Source organism: Mesocricetus auratus, unplaced genomic scaffold (genome assembly GCF_017639785.1).
Source record: "Mesocricetus auratus isolate SY011 unplaced genomic scaffold, BCM_Maur_2.0 Super-Scaffold_100019, whole genome shotgun sequence".
NCBI classification, from domain to species: domain Eukaryota; kingdom Metazoa; phylum Chordata; class Mammalia; order Rodentia; family Cricetidae; genus Mesocricetus; species Mesocricetus auratus.
The window spans coordinates 5,147,960-5,163,971 of record NW_024429200.1 but is presented as its reverse complement, the minus strand read 5'-3'; the positions used below and the strand labels follow the sequence as shown (position 1 = coordinate 5,163,971).

At 42.9% G+C, this 16,012-nt stretch overlaps 1 protein-coding gene across 1 annotated transcript in view; it reads right to left on the bottom strand.

The window, feature by feature from the left end:
* Ptn (pleiotrophin) overlaps nt 1-15,633 on the bottom strand; it is an 81,662-nt gene extending 66,029 nt beyond the window's left edge. The window contains exon 1 of the mRNA XM_005082404.4: nt 15,336-15,633. The gene's annotated coding sequence lies outside the window, so the exon portion shown is untranslated. The remainder of the gene's footprint in view (nt 1-15,335) is intronic.
* Nucleotides 15,634-16,012: the final 379 nt, after the last annotated feature.

Sequence of the window (16,012 nt, the reverse complement as noted above, 5' to 3'; positions counted from 1 at the left end):
GCTGAACATAGCATCCCACCATAGTGAATGGGCTCCAACAAGTTAGCTCATGCACCCGCGACAGCTGTGGAGCCTCCATGAAACCAAACTAGGCCCTCTACATGTGAGAAACAATTGTGTAGCTGTATCCATCTGAGGGGTTCCTGACTGCAGGAGTGTCTGCATCTCTAATGAGCTCCTAGGTGACCTAACATCACGCCAGGGACCACAGTTGAGACCCTCTGTGTTAGACACAGACAGTAATTCAAGGGGGGGCAAGAAGAAGAGAGAATCAGAGTGCTTGAAGCAAGAGATTGGTCTGGGAATCAAAGAGCTTCAAGGGACCTGGAGGTCTTTTCACCGGGATCCATAATCCCCATGAGAGAAGTCACAGAGGCTTGAAAAGTCAGGACCTGGTTTAGTCTAATCTAGACCTGTGACCTACTTCCCATCATTCTGGAACGTTGTTCATATTATAATAGGCCCTATTTTTAATACAAATATATCCTGAATATATAACGTATATACACACAAGAGGCTCTCAAACCCAACAACTGATGAATCATCTTTTAGCACTAAAAACAAGCATTTGCATGTATCAACAATTAATGAAAAAAGAGGCCATAAATATGAAAGACAGCAAAGAGGGTTATATGAGAAGGTTTTGAAGGAGTATAGGAAATAGAAAGGATATGATTATATCATAATCCCCAAAATAAGAAAAAAATCATTTTTTAAATGAGTATTCCTAAGATCTCACTTTTAAAAATGAATTCATAGTGATATACCTCAGGAGATCCTAATGTAGGCAAGCTGTTCTTTATTTATTTATTTTGGGGTTTGTGGTGGTTTGTTATGGGAGGTCTTTCCCGCTAGTTTGTGCCCACAGCTGTGTCAGCCCCAAATGAACACTCAGATATTTAAATTAGTTATAAAGCTGTTGGGCATTGGCTCGAGCTTCTTATTGGCTAGCAGTGTTTTAATTATTAATCCATCTCTATTAATCTAAATATTTCCATGTGGTCTTAGTTCCTGAAGAGAGGCCTCACTCATGTCCTCTCTTCCTAGGGCTCACATGATGAAGACTCTCTGCCTACATTTCCCAGAATCCTCCTTGTCTCCTAGTCCCACCTACCTTCCTGCCTCATTGGCCACAGTGCTTTATTCATCAACCAATAAGAGAAGACATCCCCAACAGTAGTTTTCTTTTTGTTATTGTTGTTGTTTCTTTGTCATGTTTTGGTTTTTGAGACAGGGTCTCCCTGGCTGTCCTGGGCCTCACAATGTAGCCCAGGCTAGACTCCAGCTCACAGAGATCTGTCTGCCTTTGTCTCTGTCTCCTGAGTGCTGGGATCAAACATGTATGCCATCATGGCCAGCTAAACGGCTCTTTAAAAAGTGGTGCTTTGTGGCTAGTAAGGTGGCTCATTGGTTCAAGGTGCTTGCAACCCAGTAATGCAAACTTGATGATCCAACTTCATTCTGTGGTTCCCAAGCAAGAGTAGAATGAAAACTAACTCCACAGAGCTGTCTTCTGACCTACACATGCACATGTGCTTACACACACACACATAAAATTTTAAAAAATAAGGATGGTAATGAGCTCTGCCAGCAATGTTTCAAGCCACACCCTCTCTATAGACCATCATAATTACTCCCAGAAAAGCTTATGGGGTAGGTGAGGTAACTTTCACCCTCACTTTTTTACAGTAGCTCTACATGGAGCTCTTGCACAATCAGAACCTCACTACTCTAATGTGTAGGGAAGATGATGATAATCAAACTGGTCTCATAGAAACTGTTAAGGATGATAATGAGATAAGATATAGGAAAATAATTTTCACAATGGCAGTATCATGTATTCTCATTAGTTGTGAATTTCATCAAAGAAAAATCCAAACAAAGTTTAAGTTTCTTTTGAAATATGAATGTGATCAGTACAGATAGAAGATTCACAATTAGGCTCTAGTGGACCCGCCCTGGGGGAAGCTGCTTCATTCAAGGGAACCAAGGAGGCAAATCCTTCAATGAAATCTATTATTTCACCTTCCTGGACCAGGAAATGTTGGCTAAAGGCTTTCATCTGCAATCGCACTAAATATAATAGATACCAAGCTAAGTAGCTTTCTTACAAAATGTCTTGTCTAATATGTTTCCCCAGGATACTTCCTGCCCCTCCTGAATCAAGATTAAATTGAGGCTTGGATCCCAGACAAATTTTACTTCCTGAGCTTTCTTTCCATTTAACCAAGCTGGACAAATAAATTTTAAGAAAGAAAAAATATAATTGATGTGTGTCCCTGTCTTCCTGCTCTCACAGAGAGGGAAGAACCTGGAATGGTTTGAAGAAAATGGGAGAAAAGAGGGGAACATCTTGGATTCCCCACAGGGCATGTAGAGGAGCCAAAGTCCACCACAAAATGGGGGCTATGTTGCTGGGATTCCTCCCATGACAGGAGCCCTTCAACCAAGAGGATCAGGGCTGTTTCTGTCTTTCCTGGAACCCTCAAGTGTGTTTATCCTGCACACCATTGTCAGTGCTTACTGATCCTAATAGTCTGGCTTTCGCTGACATTCCACTGCTGAATTTCCTGAGAGATCTCTTTCCCACACTGGCTGCTGAAGTAATGGCTCTACATATGACTATCAGAAGAAAATTCATTTGAAACAGGAAAGTGGACAGTGACGGGGAAGAGGGACATCTCCACGAGCGATTCAGAGAGCACATGAAAGTTGATCATCTGAGTGACAGGTGACTCTCCTATGTCACCAAGTCTCTTCTGGAAGTTTCATATTTATCCGATGTCTAGACCTGACTATAGGGCTTTCTTAAAAGTCCATAGATCCAAGGAACCCCTACAAGAGGAGCAATATCATATAATACATGTTTCAGAAAGTAAAAAACCATTAGCATGCCCTTAACACATCTTCTGTTCCTGCCTTTCTGTTGTGTGCAATGCAATTCTGCTGTTTGTTTTAAATATTACTCCTGATTCAGCTTCCCTTTTCTCCCAGAGAAAAGGTCTTCCTCCTCTGAAAGCCTTGACTGAATAGCTTTATGATTTTATTTTCTAATAACACATGTTCTTTTTCTCTTATGAGGTCTCCACTAGGAATCCACAGTGTGCAATAACAGGTCAGGTCTTGTTATAAAAGGGACAATAGCTTGGACAAATATTCTGTGTGTTGAAAATCCTGTCTACTAAAGTGATGGGGGAAGTCCTTCTGAGTATATAATTTGTCTTATTGATTGATAAATAAAGCACTGTTTGCCAATAAGGAAAAAAGAGATGGGACTAGGAGTCAAGGAGGATTCTGGGAAATGTAGTCAAGAGTGGAGAGTCGCCATGTGATCCCTGGAAGAGAGGACACATGAGGCTGGTGTCCTTGGTAAGGTAAGACCTTGTAGAAATATATAGATTAGAAATTATGGGTTAATACTTAAGACAGAACTAGTCAATGAGAAACCCTGGGCATTGGCCGACAGCATTGTAACTGATAGAGTCTCTATATGTTATTTGGGATTGATGCAGCTCTGGGACCAGGCTGGTGGGAAGAACATTTGTTACACTGAAGCATTCCTCTCCACATAATCCTGGAGTTATGTTCTTCAAGCAGATACTTCGTTATATAGCTTCTAGAAGAAGGGGTGCTTATGGTAGATTTAAGATTTAATTCCATGACAGGAGTGAAAATGCAATTGTTATCTGGATTCAGAAACCACTGACTTTATCTGTGATGTCAAATAAAACCTTCCACTGTCCATTCTGATGTGTTCCTGCCCAATGGGGTGAGAATTTAGTACAACAATGTGCTATGTATTTCAAAAATTGAGAATAAAGGAACCAAAATGTTTCCACCATAAAGAAGGGGTATTTGAAGATGTAAGTATGTTTAATCTAACTTCAACATTACACAATGCATCTGTGTATGAAGATATCACATGGAGCCTTATATATACAATTTTAATGTTTTATGTTTCAGTCAAAAAGTATTTCAATTTACAGATACTTCTTATGTCCTTGTTCTATTGACTGAAATAAGGCTCTGGCTATTTTAAGCTCTTCTATGCAGCCAGATTAACGATGCCATTAACTGTGTAGTCCTGCCCTTTGTGGTGGGTATATCATTTTCAATGACGTTCCCCTGTTTCCTGTCATCCTGGGGTTTCTTCATAGTTGCCAGCCCTCCACGCTTTGCCCCTCTTCAAACTTCATTAATAATAGTCTCCAACCCAAACCATAAAAGACATTTTGAGGGGCAGAGTGACCCTGTTGCACACAACAGGCTGTAGGGCGTGGAGAATTCATTGCCTAACCTTTCCCAGCCTCCATGCCCCACTGTTGGATGTCCAAGCTTGACAGTGAATGCTTTCCAATGGGAAACTGTAGCAGGATTTTTCCCCATCCTTTAGTCCCCATTGTATGTTCAGCTGCATTGTAACTTGCTGCTAATCAAAGCCAGGGACTCTCATCCACAAACAAACACAGCATTGTAGCCTCCCCCCAAGGCTGGAATACAGCAGCCCAACAATTGAGCCAGGTGATAGCTAGCTAGAGGGTCAGGCAGCAGCTCCTAGACATTCTCTTGCCATCAGCCCCAGATGAGTCCTCTCTTCAACACAGTCATGGTGAAACCACCATTCTGGGCAAATTGATGCTTGTGGAAACAACTGGAAATGAAACCATATGCAATAATGTGCAATTTGGGAGGTCTCAGCTAACGGCAACATTCATAACTCAGTACTGTATTCTACAAATCTTAATGAGTTAGAAATAAATTAACAGTGTGAGAGCCTATTATTGGATCTGGCTATGAAGCCGAAGGGAGTATTGAACTAAAAATACTTCAAATATCTGTCATTGAATGGGGGATGGAAGCAGATGAGTGTGGTATTGAATGTCTTTGTGTTAGAAGAGCTTGTACTACAATGCCAATTCCATATCCAGTCACCTTTTATGGATCAGCCAACCTGAGATTGAGCTCCTTTAATTGGATGGGTGGGTATAGCCTTTATCCCAAAGAGTTATTGGAAGAATTTAGCCCAGAACTTAATGTAAAGATTCTAATAACATGCTACCCACTATAGAAAAATCACTCAGTAAATACTACCTGTTAAACAGGGCTCAAAAAAAGGAAGAAAGATAGAAAGTAATAAAGAAAAAAGTCAAGGTGGTAAGAGTTATCTGATGGTAAGAGACAAAACCCACTCCTGCCCTAGCAGTGCCAAGGAGCCATGCTTCAAATCTAGTGGTGGTTACTTTGAGTACAGCAAGGAAAGCAGGGTTGGCAATGGTCAAGGTGAAGGTCAGATACAATTGTCTTTATTTAGTAGTAGGAGGCTGGGCTCTGGCTGAGTGTAGCACAGAGGATAAACCAGGAGAAAAAAATCTGATGCCAAGAAAATAAGTACCTTGGCCACAGTTTTCAACTCGAGCAACAAAAAACGAGTGAATGGCGAAGGCAGAAGCTACATAAAGGGTTGATCCTAGGTCTTCCAATAACCAGAGCAGACTGAGTGTCAATTTCATTCTAGTTTCAGGCAGTGATATTCTGAAAGTAGTCCACACACGCTGCTAACCATGTGGTAGGCATAATGAAATGTAGCTTTAAAATACGTAGCCACTGGGGCTCATACTTGGCAGAGTGATTTCCTTAAATACAAATATTTAACATCCAACACAATCTAACAATTGAAGTTGCCTCATATAGAAACCTCCAAGTAGAAATAATTCCAGTTAGATGCTGTCTCATGGGATATATCCTGACATCTGTGAATTTTCTTTAGGAAACACCAAGTCATGTTTCCACATTCTGTCTTTCTAGTGAATACCTTGGTTGAGTCTCAGTTGCATGTGGCCCTCCTTCCTAAGTTTTCTGTCATCTTCATTTCTGTGAAAGACAAATGTGCCTGATAAACTGATCTCATCCTTTCTCCACCGACACCTAGAGAAAACTTTACTACTTGTCTTTAAAACCTTCTTAAGACATGCATGCTTCCCTAAACCTCCAATCCCAAGAATTCAAGGCTCCTTTCAGGTTTAAAAAGTTCTCCAATATGGGCTGGAGAGATGGCTCAGAGGTTTAGAGCACTGACTGCTCTTCCAGAGGTCCTGAGTTCAATCCCAGCAACCACATAGTGGCTCACAACCATCTACAATTCAATCTGGTGCCCTCTTCTCGCACGTAGGCATAACACTGTATATCTAATAAATAAATAAATCTTTAAAAATTAAAAAAACATTAAAATTCTCCAATGTAACTGCCATGTTATGATGCAGACTACATACAAATATTCTAATATCCTCACCAAAGTGTGATTTTGTTTAAATGCTGCCAAGGGTCAAAATAAGCCATCCTATATCAAGTTTCAAAGGCAACAAAATCTATTCCTGTTTGAGATAAACAGGCTCTAATTCTTAGGCTGACATTCCTTGCTAAACAAGAAAGCTTACACCTTCTCTCTTGAACCCTTCTCCAGGTGCTGATACCCAGGTCTAGTGGATGATAATCATGAAGTCGCTGTGCCTTGGCATAGATATTGGATATCAAATTGAGGAAGGAGGCCATTTGAAGTGAGAAGATAAAAGAGCTATATTTTCTTTTCATAGTTATATTTGAATATTTGATAAACTGTCCAAGCAAAAACTAGCATTATGTACTACATTTGGTATATACAAGTCAAGGCATAAAACAAAGCCAGAAAGATAATTGGTCAATGTACATCTGAGCCCTGGGCTGAAAGGGACCCTTCTGTGCTGCAGTTCGGGGAGGGAGACCCTCACTCTTCTCTCACTTAGTCATCTTTAGTGAGGCTCTGGGGGAACACAGATGGATGGAAAGGTTGAGAGGGGGAGTGCCTTCAAGAACTATGGTCTCCAACTCTGGATCCTGCACCTAGGATGTACACGTCCTGGTTAAGGTAGGAATTTTTACAGGCAGAGCTGACACTACTTTGTCTTCAAAGACTCCCTCTGGGAAGATCAAGGAAAGGACAGGACTGCTCCCCAGTGTGAGCACAGTTTCCTGGGGTTGTTATGGCAAGAGGTATTTGGAGCTAGGAGATTGGAAAGTGAGCAAAACAAGTCAGAGCCCGAGAAATTTCCCAACAAGCACAGCAGACTGACCCAGAGAACACCATGGCATGTTCTCGGTCGTATGTCTCACATGGAAGAACCTTCGACACTGTTTAAATGGAACTTTTCTGAGGTCTGAAGTTCCCTTCTGCAGGCTAAAGCTGCTTGTTCTCCCGTTCTTGGATGTTCCCCTCAAACCTCTGCTCAAATTCACTTTTCTTCCCTTTTTTTCTTTTTTTTTTTTTAGCCATTTTTTTGTGCTGCCTTTGAAGTCAATGGCTCCCACTTTAGCAAGAGAATGACTCATTAGAAACCCACAGAGCCACTTAGAAATCCACATCTACCCATTTGTTCTGCTGAACTGTTTTTGATCTACACCTCCAAACCAAATTCATTTATGACAGCCTTGAACTGCATCTTCAAATCCCCAGATATCACATATCAGAAGGGAAACTATCATTTCCTCACCATCAACACTACTTAAAAAGAGGGAAAACCACTTGGGACTAAAGTTGGTGGGAATCCTAATACTGGCATAGACAAGAAAGGCATTTGACTTTCCCCCCTCGTCTGTGATCAACAATGTGGTTGTCAAATCCCAATTTGATCCAACTCACTTTCAACTAGAGCCAATTGTACATTAGTCACTCCAAATAATAACAGAGCAAATAAATAATTCCCCTGAAGGCTGCCAAGCCCTGGAGCAACAGGCATCAAAGAGGTCTGCTGGCCGTGGAACCTACCCACCTGCAGTGAGCTAGACCCACCCTGGAACCCTGGAACAGTTCAGAGGTTTCCCAGGCTCCAGGGACCAGCTGAGGAATTAGATGAGTCCTGGGAGGGACGACGCAGCTGTGTCTTCCCTAGGGAGGCATTCTCTCCTGACTACAAGGAAAGGGTCCTTTCAGTGAAAATGGAACACACTGTTTATGCAGCTTGGCCATGGATTGGTACATGCTAATTCCTCAAGATCATTTGTTTCTATCTAAACAAACTATCCTTGGTCAAGAAAGAGACTCTTCTTGTTTATTATGTGGGATATTGGCTTGCATTTTTCTATTTCCATCATTTTAATAAGAATCCATAACTTACCAAGCATTTTTGTGATTCCAATTTAACCATATTAAGCTAAACAAATTGAATTTCCACCTTAATTAGCTCGTTTGGTGGAAACAAATGTGCATGTTAATGGGTATATGCCTATTAAAACATTGCATGAATCAATTACAGTGTTGATAGAAATGACAGGCACACAGTTATGCATATAACTATTTTTAAGTTATACCAGAAAAAACTGTAAAAGTTTACCAGAGTGATAATACATGATATATATTCAAAATATAAGTTTTTTTCATAAAATTTGATTAACCTGTACCATGAACATGTTTTTCTAGAACAGAAAAAACATGTTTCTTCAGGTATACCTGCTTTTCTACTAATAAGAAATAGAGTGAAAAATTATTTCAAATGATTTAAATTAATCAACTTTCAGGTTTGACCTACATTGGGATCTCCTTGATGTTTCCCATGTTCTCAGACACTGTTCAATAATGAAATATCTAGGAAACTGGGAAAGATAAGAGGAAGGGGAGACAGAATTTATGGTACCCTTCCAAGATTTAAATATGCAATTGGTTTGAAATTAGTGAATTAACCGACTGTCTTTCCTGCAGAATCATCAGGCTTCCTCATTTAAGGTGCTTCTAAAGAAATACAGTGACCAACTGTATACAGAGTTTGGGTAGTTTGTTTTATGATAGGGGGCTTTTTTTAAAAGAAAGAATGTGAATAAGTACATCAGATTCCCCAGAGTTTTAGGGTGTTTTTAATTTTAAGTCAACGATTCTAATCATTACTAGTAGGGCACACTCATTCAGCTGTCCACTACACTCTCACACAGAGACACTGCATGTTAAACTGTATGTTAAAGTGTTTCTGCAATCAGAAGCAAAGTTCTGTGACTACATAGCAGTGTCCACTCTCAGCACTCAAGGTAGACTATTACAAAAACATTGTTCTAAGTCTTTGAGTAATTTCTATTTGTTTTATTCTAAATGATAAGGATTATTACCAAATTGCTATTGATTTAAATTGGGCTGCCTTTTCTCGGGACACCCCAAAGTCTCTTGAGATGTCACACAGAAAGATGATTTCTGCCCTTCTTCTCTTATGATACAGAAGAGAACAGGAGCATGATGTAATAGATGTCCAGATCCAGATGAGAATAATGCTAAGGAAGTCTGATATTTTATAGACTTTCAATAATGGGGGCAAAATCTAGCAAACACCTGTAGTAAGTTTTAAAGGAAAACGGGGAGACAACACTTGGAGCCTTTTCTTCCTCTGCAGAGGAAGACTACAACAGAAGCAGAGACCAGGAGAAGCCCTGTGCATGGTCCTCGGCCACTTGGACTGTACAAGAGCTTCAGCTGAGTCAATAGCAGATTGTGCAACATTGAGAAGCAAGCAAACACTGGAACTATCTGGACATGAAGAGACAGGCACAAGCACAAATATTGCGCATGTAGCAAGAAGGTTTCCACCAAGAATCCTTGTGATTTTTATTCAGCTATCCATGTAATGTATAGAACGTTATGGCTAAAGAATAGTTTGCCACACAAACCTAGATGTCTTGTTCTTCAAAGTGAGTTCTGCAGGTCAAAGAGCTGCCAGAAGTCGTTGAACATGCACGGCTCCTAAGGAGATTTAGGGTATCAGCGCCTTCATTCTGAAGAAATCTCTGGGCAGCTAGCTTGAACATGAAAGTCTGAGTGGCACTTGTAGTGTGCCAAGGACTCTAAAAACCTAAATGTGGTGAAAATAACCAATTGAAAGTGTAGTTCCCGTCCTTCCAGACTCTCGAGGAGGAGCTAGAACACCGGCGTGTAATGAAAGACACCATACCCCCTTCACCGTAGCCTTTTGGGGGGACTGTCTTCTCACTCCTTTTTAAACTGCGACTCGGTTTTCCTTTTTGCATTTCCCATCACACATCTTTCCTTCTCTTCGCTTCACTGGATCAAACTTACCTTCTGGCGTCTTTGGCCATCCCTAGGCATCCTGTGGAAACGACAATGATAGACGCACAAGCGGGGCACGGCAAAGACTGGGTTTGCTTAGGTGGGCTTTAATATTACAACCTTGTGTTCAGCAGGATGGCTTACAGTTTGTGAGTGGTACACCCACCGAGTGCTTCACCAGCCTTCTCACTCCTGAGCTTAAAGAAGGAAAACAAAGAAATCCCCAAGGCTGAAAAAGCCTAATAACACATTCCTCAGCACACACCGGACGATGTACGGGACCGTTGTGAACTTTCGGCCTCTCGATCCACCCCTTTATTCGTTCGTCTGTACTGGAGCCTTCCGCAGCAGGGGTCTAGAAGGGACTTGGACCCATGGCTCATGCCAACCTTTGCAGGCTCTGCTTTCAACTGGGAGTCCCCTGCATGAGAAATGCTCTCCAAACGTTGATGGGAAAAGTCAGTATCCTAGGAGAGCTCAGTTGTGAGATCTCCCAGGCCTTGAGCATGCTCAATTTCTGAACTGCATTTAGTGAGAAAAGACAAGGATTGAGGAAAATAAAAGGGATTAGTCTAAGAATCAGGAAGTGCCATGCGGGGAGCATTGGAGAAAAGAACGTGAAAGATGAGAAGAGGGACCCTACATCTGATGTCCATTTCCAGACTCCCCATCACATACCCTGGTTATATGAGTCTATCTCTTAAGACAGAAACTCTGGAGCTGCTCCCCAGGCATCAGGAGGCTTATACATCAAGTTAATCCAAAGAACACTGAAGACAAGGACTGTTCTGGGATATATATATGACTTAGGTTTTATTTGCTAGGCTAACGGGAGGTAAATTAAACAAAAAAAAAAAAAAGAGAGAGATGGTCATATGTGATACAGAGGGGAAAATCTAAGCCATGGAGCTGAAGACAGTTGTTCTGTTGCAGACATATTCTTTCTCTAAGCATGCCCTACTCAGCCTACACAAAGACAGAAATATAGGGAAAAGTAAATGTTTGAAATTCTGAGATGCAAAGGCCTCATAGCTAGATGCGAGTTGCGATGAAAATAATACACTGAACTTGTTGTAGAAGAGCAGGAATTCTAGAAGCAACCAAGAGTCAGACCCACGGCAATGCAAAGGATAAAGGAGGTGGAGGGTGATGAGGAGTGGACCTGCAGATCTACACATCCTCTGAAATGAAACCAGTAAAGTAAGATTTGGAGATGTGTCCTCTGGAAGCCGGATGGTATCAGTAGCAAAACATGATGTTTGTTGTGCAGCAAGCGGAATGGGTAAAGGACATCCCGGGGATTAGATCAGCATTGGGGAACGGAGGAGCAGGGAGGAAGGGAGGAGCAGAGAGAAGAGAGCGATTTTTAAAGTCAGTGTCCGTATTTGGAAACTGAGGGCGGGAGAAGCCAAAAAGAAGGTGAGAAGGTACGTATTCAAAGAGGTTGCGGGGAAACCTGGATCCTGACACATCATGGGGACTGAAAGGCAGGATGATCGGAGATCAGAAGAGGGCAGGGCTAGCAGGCTGGTGGGCACTAAGCATAGGAAGAAAAGTGAATTGCACTGGATGAAACCACCTGTGGCTTTTAAAGCGCTGTCTTCTCCAGAGTAAATAAATGGGAGTAAATAAATGGACTGTGGTTGATTGGAATCTGTTTTAGATGAATTTCTAATAAAGCATCTCACAAATTAACAGTTTAGCAGACAGGCTTGTGAACCAAAGGTTAAAGCCTGTGGATTTGTGATTTGATATGCTTACTACCAGAATATCGCAAAGCTGGAGTCAGTTACCGGGACTCGTGTTGTTCAAAATTAATAGAAAGCAATCAGTTTTTGTTGTTATTATTGTATTTGTGGAGTTTAGGAGTCTAAGAATTTTCTTTTCCTATTTGAGATGGGACTTTAGCTAAGGTCACTACAAACAAAACAAAACAAAACTTTAAACACAAAGAACACTAGGAAAAATTAAATTCTATTACTCAAAGTGTTTCAGGCGTGAACTATTGACTATGCTGCGTTATTCCTGCCTATCCTTAACCCATGGGAAATCATGGTGAGTGTGAGCTGCATGATCAAACCCACACGTGCTACCATAGTCACAATCTCCTTGAGTAGTGTTCGTTCGCAGTGACCCTTTTAACCAAAAGCCCCTCACATGGTCATAAAAGACACGGTGTAGCTACTGATCTAGAAAGTTTGTAAAAACAGCATGCTGTCTGGCTTGTCGCGTATAGAAAAAATGGCCCAGCAAACACCAAGACTTCCCAAAGGAAAGGCAAGGCCCAAATTCTCCTCAAGCTAACTGACCCTGGGTTCCAAAGAAGAGGCCCATATCCAAATGTTCCTTCACCTTCGCTCCCAGGAAGGAAGTGTGGCCTGGGCCAGGGGACACAGCCGAGCTTCCATTCGTTCACTGGACAGACCTCCAGAGGGGAGAATGTTCCTCATCCTGCTCAGCTTTACCTGCAAAGCGTGGGTCAGAGGCAGCACAGGGCTCTGCCCAGCTGGATGATCCGGTGTGAGCCAAACTCCGAGGTAAGTCAGGGGAACTCAATACGGATCACACTTGCTGTCCCACTACCCCAGGTAGTCTCAATTGGGCCTTGCCAGCCATGCAAGGGTCAAGGACAAGTCCCTTGCCACCATGCTGCCATATTAAGAACATAAGAGTTTGGCAAACTGTCATTTATAACCTTAATTCTGGCTGCAACCTACTGCTAACATCACACCATCTCATACAAATCAGGCAAACTCAGTGTCCCAGGGAGCACACTGAGGAACAATAAAATCCCCACACCACAAACGCTGAGTGGGAATGCCACCAGGATGAGAAGTCAAGAGTATCTCTGGGAGAAAATATAAACCTTAAACCTGAAATATCTGACTTCTAAGATTAACTAATATTTGATTTATACGATTAACTTTGCTGATATAAGCAAACTATTCAGGGGTCTTGTGTTAGTCTCAGTGACCAGGTTATGTGAAAATGCACACCAGATCATTGGATTGAAAAAAATTAACAAAAAAAGAGGAATGTGAAAACTGTCAGACAATGGTGGTGCATGCCTTTAATCCCAGCTCTCTGGAGGCAGAGGCAGGTGGATCTCTGTAAATTTGAGGTCAGATTGATCTACAGAGCAAGTTCCAGGACATCCGTGAAAGGGAGGGAAGGAGGAAGGGAGAGAGAGAGAGAGACAGAGACAGAGACAGAGACAGAGAGAGACAGAGAGACAGACAGAGAGACAGAGAGAGACATGAAAATGAAAACAAAAACTATCACTAAATGAGTTTGGTTTTGGTTCCCAGTATTGTAAAAAGGGGTCCAGGAAGACAGACAATTGCATATTATACAGGATACACAATACAATATTCAGTCAAACATATTCTATCATACCATGTGGGATATCATTTAGCAGTCAGATGGTGGAAACATCATGTAAACAGTAGGTCTGCCTCTCTCGAATCTCACATCTCTACCGTTGAGGACAGAAAGGGTTCGGGCCACTAACAAACAGCTTGAATCCAGAATCTACAGGGGCTACAGTTTGTGTGTTGGCAGGGTGGGGTGAGGAAGGCTTTGCATATCCAGGCAGTTCACCAATGAGAAAGCTGTCCTGGGTCTGTGAGCATCCGGAGACAGAGTGCCTTCTTCTGAAGACTTAAATTCTAATCAGAGAATTTACATTCTGAAGTTTCTTATAGTTCAAAAGAATAGTATTTAAATAAAATGATTTTAAAAATCTTCTAACTTCGATGACAAACAACCACTGCTGGCAGTCTGAAAAAATCTCGGGTCCCAAAGTGGAGTGGGGGACAATACTCACCCTAATTCCCTCTCATTTAACTGGGCTGTAAGTGTTTCTAATGACTAGGCCTCGAAGGCACATAATTTACTTTAAAGGGGACGTAATGAACCTGGAAAGCACCAGCCTTCTGTTCTGTGTTGGCCGACTTCCCTTCTGTTTCATTCTGGTTACCTTTTAATATTCCCACAAAACAATTCATTCCCAGATGATCAAAGGGCTAAAATGGGCTCTGCTGTTTCATCAACTCCACCTTTGCCTGGGATCACGAAATTGCTCCATTATGTTGTTAGTTCAAAAGCTTTCCTTTGGTAGTTCCTAAAGTGCCTCCCGGGCCCTTCCCTCCAACGTGCGCACACTCTCTTAAGCAACTGGAGAAAAAGAAACGCCCAGCAGTTCCAGGAGAAAAGGTGCTGAACTTTCTTACTTTGTTCTCCCCCAAATTGTGCAGAGCCACCCAATCTATTTCCACGGCCCCAGTCTGCCCCTATGCTCCTAAAGTCCCCGTTAAAGGGGAGACAGGAATGAGGCAGCTCCCGCTTTGTGTAAACCAAAAGTGTGCTCTTGTATATACGTGCCGCATCGTATCCCCACGGAAGTGTGTGCGCGTGCACACGCGTGTGTGAGAAGGGAGGAGAGGCTGTGCTTTATGCACAAAGAAAGTGATACGATTCTTCTCAAAACATGTTACAACTTAATTGATATAATAAATACTCAGAAATTCTGGGTATTTGCCAAACTAGTCTTTACCACACCCCTGGTTTATTTGGACGACATTGAAAATGTAAGTGCTTATGTGGCGGCCCCTTAGTGTATTTGGCCCTCCAAGAAAAGGTAGAATTCAAAGCGTCTTTGAAACTTTGGACTGAGCTGTTCCTAGAACCATTCCTGAGGCGGGCAGGCAGGATAGGGAGGATATCCTGGAGAGAGGCTTTTTCTGTCAGCAGACACAGGAGGGGCCCCGGCCGCCTAGCATGTACCACACCTAGAGCGGCAGCAGTTAGCTGATGGCAAGCTCTGGGGCGACCTGAGAAGCAGAGGTAGGAAAAAGAGCTGCCTGCTGGGCCACCCTTCCTAGTCTTTCTCTCTTGCCTACTGGGCCAGACACACCCACCGAAGCTCCAGGGTTTACAAAGAGCACAAATGTGTCCTCTCCCGCACTTTGCACGCTCCAGCAGGTAGCAGGAATGCGGGTCCCCATGCACACTCCACAACACAAAAGCTGCTTTCCTCCCAACACACCCTAACTGACCGAACTCATCCCCCATATCTCCCTTGCTTGGTCTGCCTTCTGGAGCAAGTCCGTCTGGAAAAGCAGTCCTATTAGCAGACTCCAGGAAGCTTCTCTCAGGTCCCAACCCCCCGTGGACTGCAGACTGCCAGGAAAGTGGCCTGGGGGTAGGCACACTTCACCAGAGACCCTTTGGAGAAATCCACAGGGTGCCTTGCACTTACTTTGGCTTGCAGATGTCCTCCCTGCCTTTGTTGCACAGTGCGGGCGAGGTTTCTGCAGCGGACTCCAGGTACTGCTGGCTGCTGCTCCTGCCTGGGCGTGCGCTCTCCCCCCTTCTGGATGGATGACTCAGTGCTTTCTTTCTTCCTCTCTCTCCACTTTGGATTTTTCTTATGCTCTGGGGCTTCCTTGGCGGGATTTTTGGACGGGAAGGCGGGGAACCTGATCCTGCCTTGACTCAATTACACCCTGCCAGGGAGGGAAATGGAGAATGGGAGGGTGGAGAGGAGCCGGCAGAGAGAAGAAGCAGGCTGTGCGAGGGAGGGGGGAGTGCTTTGCCCCCGAAATCTGATTGGGAAGCTTATGAAAAGCAGGCTACTCTGGGGGCAGTCTTTCCCCAAACAGATTCGCACGGAAAGTCGAGGGGATATAAAACTGTTTGTCCTTAGCATCCACCCAGCACAATATTTCTTTCACAAACTCCCAAGCACCATCCTTTTTTCCTCTCACGGGTCCATACCTCGGCTGATCGAGTCGGATATCTAAATTGGAAAACTGATGGCCTTTTTTTACACTTTATTTTTTCTTCTTCTTAAAACATGATATTCCGAGGGTATGCGCTAATGCAGCTGCCCCTTGCTTGGCATCCCTGAAGGTCCTCCCTGCAGGGAGTCCAGCT